Here is a 9959-nt window from a genome sequence, read left to right on the forward strand (position 1 = left end):
TAGGGAGCTACTGCTAATTGGGTCTATTTCCATCTTTTGTTGGTGTGTGTGTGTGTGTGTGTGTGTGTGTGTGTGTGTGTGTGTGTATGAGAGAGAGAGAGAGAGAGAGAGAGGCAGAGAGGTAGAGAGAGACAGACAGACAGTGTGCACAAGTGGGATGTCATGCTCTATCCCTTCATATCTGTTTGGAACAGGGTCATCTCACTGAACCTGGACTAGCCTGGTGACCAGCAAGCCACAGAGATCCTGTCTCCACCCCTTAGAGTGTGAGGGTTAAAGGTACAAATTGCCATACCAGAATACTTTACATGGCTGCTGAGATCTGAAACCAGACTTAGCAGCTCAGTCTCTTACCCACTTACCCACTCTCAAGCCATCTTCCTCCTTCCTTTTTTTTTTTTTTTTTCTTTTTGAAAGGGAACTCACTATCTAGGCCAGGCTGGCCTTGAACTCAGCACCACTCCCACCTCATTTATTCCTTCCGTAGTGACATGGTGACACATCACTACCTGCTCTTCTGTACTTTACAGACCGGGTTCATCCACTTCGTGAAGGTAAGTATGTTCTCCGGCCTTTAATTCCGGTCTTGTCTCTGTGACCTTTTTTAACCAACAGATGTTAATGGACAAGACATAAGCAAGTTCTTAAAATGTCCTTCTGTGGTGGCCTTCCCACATGTGTCCTTGCCACTGTCTTGCAAAGAACAGGCTACAGGTAGCACGTTGGCCAAAATAGGAGATACGACACATGGGAGACAGAAGCAGTAGTCTGGGACGAAGTCTAGCTGTGTGAGCCTGCACCAGCCAGCCCTGAGCCACCCCGAACCCTGTGGGGTGACTGTAGGGGACACACCGGGTTTCTCTGCAGCTCTGGGGACTTACTGGTGACTGGCAATGGGGGCTTGATGTCCTACTTGTTCAGCTCCCTTAGCAGGCTAAGGTCTGGAGGCCTGGACTCTCGTTTGCTCTTCCTTAGAGTAAGGAGGCAGAGTCAGGGATTGGCTTCTCTGACCCAGGCAGGCAACTCCTCTCCTCATCCTTTCCTTGGGTCTATGGAAACCTCTATAAATAAAAAACCCAAAGCACCTCTGAGGCAAGAGAGGGAGACTCCTGCTTCGAAGTAAGTCTGCATGGTCGCTGTGAAGTGGGTTCTGTCCGTCTGTCTCATTTTAGGTGGAAGAATCAATCTGTGGAGATATTTTGAGATTTGCCCAGAGTATATTCTTCTTGATTTAAAAAAAAAAAAAAAAGATGAGAGGTGGGTGAGCTGGGGAAGGGGAGGAAGTATGGGAGAGGCAGCTAGAACGGAGGGCCATTTGAGGGGTGGTATGGGAAATGTAGTGTGGTGGAAACTCCCTAAAATATATAAAATACATGAACCTCCCAATAATGGGGGATATGGAGTCATGATTCATTTTTTTGTCACTAAACAAGGCTTACAGTACTGGGACTGGGTCATATCCAATTGAGTTGTTGGCCAAAAGGTTCCATGGAAATCCCCAAACAGCCCAGGCTGTTGCCAAGACAACAGGTTGCTCTTCACAAACTGATATAACAAGTTTCCATTGCTGAAGGCAATACCCACACAACTCATTGAACACGGAGAGGTCGAGCAGGTGCCCACACAGAGCTTTAACTACTATAGTCTGGTGTCTTTGGTGAAGGAAGATACTCTGCGTGCTGCCAAAAGAGAACACTAAACACCAACCCAGTCACAAAACCTTTGACCTACAATGCTGTCCTGCCTGCAAGATATGCTAAAGCAACGGTGACACAGCTGTGGCAGCAGCCAACCAATGTCTGATTTAGCTTAAGGTCCATGCCACCAGATGGTAACCTTGTTCGGGTGACCAAGAGCCAGAGCCTACATAGCCCAGGGACCTGGGCAAAACTGAATGCTACTTTGTCTTTTTTTTTTTAAAGCAGTGATCAAATGACTCCTAATGGTATTCTGCTATACTCATAGATCTGTGTCTTGTTCAGCCATCGTGAGAGAAACTTCCTCCTGCAGCAGATGGGAACAATAACGACCCCTAGCCAGACATCACGCAAAGAGAGCGAGACCTTGGAATGCTCAGCTCTAACGGAGGCATCTCCATCAAATCCATCCCCTCAGAGCTCAGGGAAGCCGGCAGAAGAGGAGGGAAAGAGAATAGAAGGCAGACGGAGGAGACCAGGAGAGCAAAGCTCGTGTGACCTCACAGAGACCGAAGCAGCAAGCACAGGGCCTGCCCGGGACCCGCACGGGTCCTCTGTGGATATGGTACAGCTTCTAGCTTAGGATTTTATGGAACGCCTGGGTGTGTAAGCAACTGGGTTTCTGATTCTTCTGCCTTCTCTTGACTTGCCTGGTCCAGTCTCGTGTGATGGCTTTTGTTTTATTAAATCTTATTTTGATAAGTTTGGCTGTGATCTCTCAGAAGCCTGTTCTTTTCTAATAAGAGACAGAAAGGGAGTGGATCCAGATGATAAGGGAGGAGTGGAAGGAGGGGAAACTGTAATCAGAATATTTGTACGAGAAAAGAACCCGTTTTCAATAAAGGGGGGGGGGGGATTGGCTACAAAACCCAAACCTCCACATAGCAGCAGTATAAATAAGCCAGAATGTGTCTCAAGTTAGCATTGGCATACAGTTTATGTTTGCGTGTGAATGGGTTAAAATAGAGACTTATTATAGAGTCCCTGGGTGGCCTTGAACTTCTGATCTCCTTGCTTCAGCTTCCTTAGTGCTGGGATTACAGCTGTGTGCTGCCATGTGTATCTGGCAACTTGATGATCATTTTGATCTCCTTTGTTTCCAGTCAGCTATACTCAATGAATGCTTCTACTCATGGTCCAATATGGCTACTGGTTGCTCCAGCCATTAAGCAAGACAAAGAACCAGCTTTGTAACTGGGTAAGTACTAGAGATTCATTACTAAGTCCATTCATTTCCCTACCCAGGCTCTGGGCTCCTGTGAAGGAGCACCGGCCAGTTTTCCAGTGTTTGTGCAGAGCCTCCAGCCTCCCCCAGAGGGTGCCAGAGCCCTCTGCTTCCTCCTTCAGATACCAGGGGTTTTGCATTAGAGGTGTGGGGCTCTTTGCTGGCTAGATTTTTCGAAGGTCCTGGAGGGGCAACTGAGCTCTCACATCTGGATCCAAAACAGGAACACACCAACCCCAGTAACACACCTCTTCCATCGAGACTACACTCCTAATCCTCTCCAAACAGCCCCCAACTGAGACCCAAGTATTTAAATAGAGACTGGTGTGTGGGGGTAGGCAGGGAGGGGGGCGGCATGCCATTCAAACCAACGCAATGACAGCAAGCAGAGCTAAACAGGAGCTACCTTTGGGCTAAGACTGGAGCATCTGGATGTCCAGCCCATCCTGAAGAGCAGTAGCATCTCACCTCCTGCCACAGGGACCATTTGCATAAAGATGAACTGGTCGCCAGATCAGTTGCTAGAAAGTGAAGGAGAAAGAGCAGAGAGAGAAATTGTAAAGTGAGTGAAAGATGAACTGGGTATAGACATGCAAGCCTGTAACCCCACACTCAGAGGGTGGACCTAGGAAGATTGGGGGATCAGGACCTGCTACATGACCCTAACTTAAAACAAACAAACAAACAAACAAGCACAAAACAATAACACCAAGCTTGGTAGTACATGCCTATAATGCCAGCACTTGGGAGGCTGAGGAAGGACAACCTAGAGTTTGAGACAAGCCCATTCTATGTAATGAAACAGAAGGAGGGAGGGAGGAAGGAAGGGAGGGGAGGAGGGAGGGAGGCTGGGGGTGTGGCTCAATTGCAAACTCTTGCCTAGAGTGCACAAGGTCCTGAGTTTAACCCCCAGCACTACATGGGGGGAGGGGGGAGAACAGGGACAGAAGAAGAGGAGGGGGAAGAGGAGAAGAAAAAGGAAGTGGAAGAGGAGGAAGAAAGAAGAAATGGACAGCAAACAGCTACTGAGGGCTGGGGCCTGGTGCGGGTCTGGCAGCTTTTTGAGCGCAGTACGTGGAGGCTAAGGAGCCTCTGAGCCAGCTTGTACTATCATCTCCGTTCACAGGAAGCTGAGTCACAGGGAGGTAAAGAAACTGGAGCCGGGAGTTTGTGCAGCAGCTGGGCGGGATGGAATGTGAACACGGACAGCCATTTCCTGAGGCCAGCTCTGAACTACCCAAGATACACTGCTGGCTAAAAGAACCAGTAAACAAAAGGTGAGCAGACTGACCCAAAGAGAGAACACAAAGAGCAGAAGGTGTTAGGAAAGGGGATGTTTTAACGCCATTACATTTATAAAACCATAAAGCAGACATCAAAGAAAAGAACAGAAATAAGTCCTGGGAATCTTAAATAGAACAGCTGAAAGGAAATTTAAATAGAAAGGAATATGAAGTTCTGTAGTTAAGGGTTCCAAGATCAATCCACTCTTCCTTTTTCTAATTTTAATTTATTCTTTGTATGGGTGTGCATGTACATGTTTGTGTGTGTATGTGCATGTGTGAGTGTACGTGTGTGTGAACGTGCATGCATGTGTGTGTACTTGCATGTGAGTATATGCATGTACCTGTGTGTATGCGTGTGTGTGTGTGAACATGCATGCATGCATGTGTACTTGCATGTGAGTATATATGCGTGTACCTGTGTGTGTGCGCGCGCGCGCGCGTGTATATATGTGTGTCCATGAGGTCAGAGGACATCGTTGTGGAGTTGCTTCACTCTTTCTACCTTTAAGAGGTTCTCCTGCTCATGCAGCCAGTGCTTCATAGAATGAGCCTCCTCATCCTCCCTTCACTCCTCTTTATTGGTGGGAGTGTGGGGGAGCTTGGGGGCAGAAGGGCCTTGACTTCAACCAAAGCCACATTACCACTAAAATCCCAGTGACAAGAGCATAAGGAGTTCAAAGCTACCAGCTGATACATAGCAAGTTTCAAGCCAGCCTGGGCTCCATGAGATCCCATTTCAAAATATAAACAAACAAAAGTCCTAGTTCTGTCTTCTCTAGTGGATAGGTACAATCAGGCTGGGTCCTGTTTCGTACACAAGAGGGGCATGCTCCCACTGTGAGAAGCCCAGATGAAGACAAGACTACAGGCAGAAGAGAGACACCGTGACCCTGGGTCCTTAAATATATCGCTCGGTCCCTAAAGCTAAAAGTTACAAGGGCTCCAATTAATTATCCAATTATCTTTGTCTCCACTGTCTCCATCAGCCCTCAGATGAGCCACTGTCGAGGTGAGCTGCCACGACTCTGCTGCAAGCTCATCTTTAAGGAGAAACTTGCAACAAACTGAAATCACATAAATGCCTTGAGAGAGCAATTCATCAAAGAAAGGCATCAAGAGGGGAAGCCTGGGAGTGTAGCTCAGTGGCTGACTATATCTCAGAGCCCAAAAGGATAAAAGAAAAAGGGGGAAGCAGGAAGAGAGAGATGGAGAGGAGGCTAAGAAGGCAGGAAGGGATGCTGGCTAAAGCCAGCAGTGGGCCCATTCTTCACTCACACAGCACTCAGGCTTGAGAATGTGTGCATGGCAAACAGGCTTCCCAGTGACACATGAGAAGACTCCTGGTTTTTATCACAGGAAGAAATAAAAACAGAGAACTAGAGAACTAGAAGCAAGGCTGGACATGGTGGTGCACACCTTTAATCCCAGCACTAGGGAAGCAGAGGCAGGCAGATCCCTGCATTTGAGGCCAGCTTGGTGTACATAACAAATTCCAGGACAGCCAGGGTCACAGAGGGAGACCCTGTCTCAAGGAAGGAAGGAAGGAAGGAAGGAANAAGGAAGGAAGGAAGGAAGGAAGGAAGGAAGGAAGGAAGGAAGGAAGGAAGGAAGGGAGAGAGGGAGGGAGGGAGGGAGGAAGGAAGGAAGGAAGGAAGGAGAAGGAAAAAAGAAAGAGAGAGGGGAGGACAGGTGGAAGGAAGGAAAGTATGGCTATACCTACCGTTCTCTCTGCAGTTACTAAAAAACCTTATTTTCTTTCTACTGTAGTCCAAAGAACCATTCTTTCACTAATCCTCTCATCCACTTGCCACATCAATGGCATAGGTGGAGAAGTCTCACCTCTCCTCTTCTTTCCTCCAATAGAGACCCTGGGCAGGGCTCTGTGTGCTGGGAGTCATCCGAAAGGCCCTCGGAGAGCCACAAGACCTCTCTGATCGGCTCTCTAGCCACAGTGCTTCCTGAGTGATGAGGAGTCTACGCTGGGAACTCCCCCTGTCTGCCCATGTCTGACCCAGCAGCTCTGATGGGATCTACCGGCTCCTTGTTCTTACAGAAGCCTGCTGCCCCCAGAGTTGATGGACCCAGCATCTTTAGCCCGAATGACGGAGAATAAAAAGCACTGACTTCTTTTGTTGTGGTGGTGGTTTTTTATTTTATTAATTTATTTACTTATTAAGACAGGATCTCTTTGTAGTATTGATTATCTTGGAGCTCACTATGTAAACCAGGCTGGCCTCAAACTCACAGAGATCTTGCTTCTGTCTCTTGAGTGCTAGGATCAAAGGCGTGCACCACGGTGCCTGACCTCTTTCCTTGTTCAATCCCTGTCTCCGGTGTTCTTGGCTTTCTTTCTCCTTTCTCTTCTGGCCAGCCCTTCTGAGACAGACACATTCACCTGAGGGCCGCCCTGTGACATCACACTGGGTTCAACAGTTCTGTCCCCAAATGATGCTTTACAATGAGCAATGAGACCCTGCCTAAAGCAGTGAAATAAACAAAGTAATTAGTAATAATAATAACAATAACAATAATAATAATTATCCCAAACAAAAAATCCAGTCCCTATTCCACCTGTACAGCACATGGGAGGATGAACTGGCACTCACCGCCAATCCCAGAGCTTCCATCCAGGGCCCAGTGCTCACCACTCAGGGCTTCCCTCATTTACAGACGTCGTTGTGGCCCATCCTTGCGACAGCCAAAGCCCATCATTTTATACCTGGGATCACTGGCTCACTCCAATTCTTCTTGCTCTATGGGATGAGCTAAAAATGAATAATGTCCAGGTCCAGAGATCACTGACTCCTATGGTCTCTGCTGGCATCTTCACTCAAGTGCACACAGCTAAACATGCACACACACAAATGCATACACCCCCCCACACACAAATACATACATACACACACACACATGCACACTCCCCCCCACAAATACATAAACACACTCCCACACACAAATACATACACTCTCCCACACACACAAATATATAAATACACACACATGCACACTCACACACACAAATACATAAACACATATACACATGCATACACAAATACATAAACATATACACTTTAAAATAATAAAAATAATTTTAAGTTAAAAATATACAATAAATCTTTTTCTAAAAAAATCTTTTAAAAACCTTCCAGAATATCTATGACCCGAGGAGGAAGGAAGTTCCACTTTTCATTTTGTCCCACTTTGCGCTGGTCAAACTTTGAGTTTTTTCACTGTACGTTCCATATAAAATCATGATCACCCCACCGGTCCAGTGGGCGCTCTCTGTGAGCTGATGCACTGGTTGGGCACTCAGCAGCATTCCCAGGCTTTCTAGCATTTCCTCCTGAACTGCGGAGGTTAAAAGGGTGAGAATATGTTTTCCAGTCTTCTCAATGCCAATGCCACCAAACCATCTGGTAAGAATTAATTGCTCACACCTTTAATCTCAGCACCTCAGAGGCAGTGGCAGGCAGATCTTCGAGTTCCGAACCAGCTAGGGAGACACAGTGAGACCCTGCGTGTGTGTGTGTGTGTGTGTGTGTGTGTGTGTGTGTGTGTGTGTGTGTGTGTGAGACAGACAGACAGACAGACAGACAGACAGACAGACAGACAGAGGAGACTGCAGAGTTAGTCCGGAAGAATATATTTACAAAATACAAATCTGGTAAAGAACTGTTACTCAAAATAAACAAAGAACTCTGTTTGGCTGGTTGGTTGGTATTTTATTATCTCACTTTTTAGCCCAAACTTGCCTGAAACTCACAGGCTATCGACTTCTTACAGACCTCCTGTCTCAATTTATCAAGTTGTTGAGATAGACTTAAGTCACTAAATCTGGCTTGATAGTTTCTTACAAAACTAAACATAGTCCAACTATAGCATCTAGCAACCACATTGGATATGTATCCAACACTAGTGAAACCTCAAGTCCACATAAAATCCAGCATATGAATTTTATAAAAAACTAGAAGCAACCAGTCACTGGTGGGTCACGCTTGGCCACATAGCAAATTCAAGGCCAGTTTGAGCTATATGAAACTCTATCCCAAAACAAAACAAAACAAAACAAAACAAAACAAAACAAAACAAAAACAACAAAAACTCAATGCAAATTATAGACTTTAGTCAGCTTACCAGTTTTAGTCCACTCCAATGAATGAATGGATAAACAATTTTAAGGACAGTTGTTCTATGAAATATTACTCCACAATAAAAAAGAGTGTGGGGGTAGCTGGAGTGATGGCTAGGTTAGTAATGTAATTGCCATGCAAGCATGAAGGCCTGGGTTTGGATCTCTAGCACCTATAACCTATATAAAAAAAGAAATTTAAAAAAAAAAAACCAGACACAGGGGCTGCAGAGATGGCTCAGCAGTTAAGAGCAGTGGCTGCTCTTACAAAGGTCCCGGATTGAGTAACAGCCATGTACAACATTTCCTAGGGCTCTAACACCCTCCCCTGATCTCTGCGAGCGGCAGGTATACACGCAGGCAAAACACACAAATAAATAAATCTCTTTTTAAAAGGCAGGTGTAGCAGTGTATGCCTGCTGCCTGTTATCCAAGTGCTGTCCAAGACCAGACAGAATTATGTAACACCTAGTGTCTAAAAATAAAAAAATAAAAGACTGAACTGTAATAAAAACTAATGTTGGTCCATTCATTGTAACAAAATGCATTACACTAATAAGACATTACTAATAGGAAAAGCTATGTGGGGTGGGGTGGTATAAAGAAACTCCTCTAGCTGCCCAGCAACTTAAATTATAAAGCTGTTTTGAAAATAAAATATTCCTAGCCAGGGGTGGTGATACACATCTTTAATATCAGCACTGAGGAGACAGGGAGAGGCAGATTCCTATGAGTCTGAGGTCAGCTTGGTCTCTACAGTGAGTTCTGGGCTAGGTGAAGCTACACAGTGAGACTGGTCTCAAAATGAATAAAATCACAATTGTTTGCTGATGAGGAGATCTGCAACAGAAGATCTGGATGCAGCGGGGCAGCAGGAGCTGCAGAGGGGAAGGTCCAGGCCATACTGTAAGATCAGATGGCTGGAAGGCCATGGTCCTAATGTAACAGCAGCCCAGGACTCTATAGTGCTGTCCTGTGTCCTCAGCAGCAGGTTCTCTGTGGCTTAGGCTAGTGCAGGGTTCTTACAACTTGGATAATATTTACTATCACCCAAATGGGCCCAAATCAGAGGCATTATGACTGAAAGATGACAGGGATTCAGTCTAGCTCCCCAAGGGTCATTTCAGTGCATTTGAAATGCTTTCCTGCATGCCAGGAATGAGTTGTGCTTATAGCAGCATAATGATTATGCTGAGATGATGCTCTGTGACTTGGGGCCCAGTTTATGTTGTGCTGAGGATCCAACCCACGGCTTTGTGCACACTAGGGAAGCACTTGAGCATCTGAGCTGCACAGCCAGCCCATGAAGCCCTTAGTTTCAGAAGAGGGGAGGTGTTAATGCTGAGAAACAAGGTGAGTCTGGTTAACATTTCCACAGATTGCTTTAGGATAGTGTAGGTAGTGGCTATTCCTCATTGTCGACCTGACTGATCTGGACTGAACTACAATTCAGAATTGGAAGGCTCACTAGTGATCCTAATCTGGAGGCAGGGAGATATAAGTTTCTGACCTGGATCTTGGCTTGGAGATCTTGCGGCAGAGTGGCTATGAATTCCAGAAGATTAAGAGTGGGAGATCTCTGAGTTCAAGGTCATTTGGGATTAAAGGCACGGTGGCACACA

Source organism: Mus pahari, chromosome 3 (genome assembly GCF_900095145.1).
Source record: "Mus pahari chromosome 3, PAHARI_EIJ_v1.1, whole genome shotgun sequence".
Classification (NCBI taxonomy): domain Eukaryota; kingdom Metazoa; phylum Chordata; class Mammalia; order Rodentia; family Muridae; genus Mus; species Mus pahari.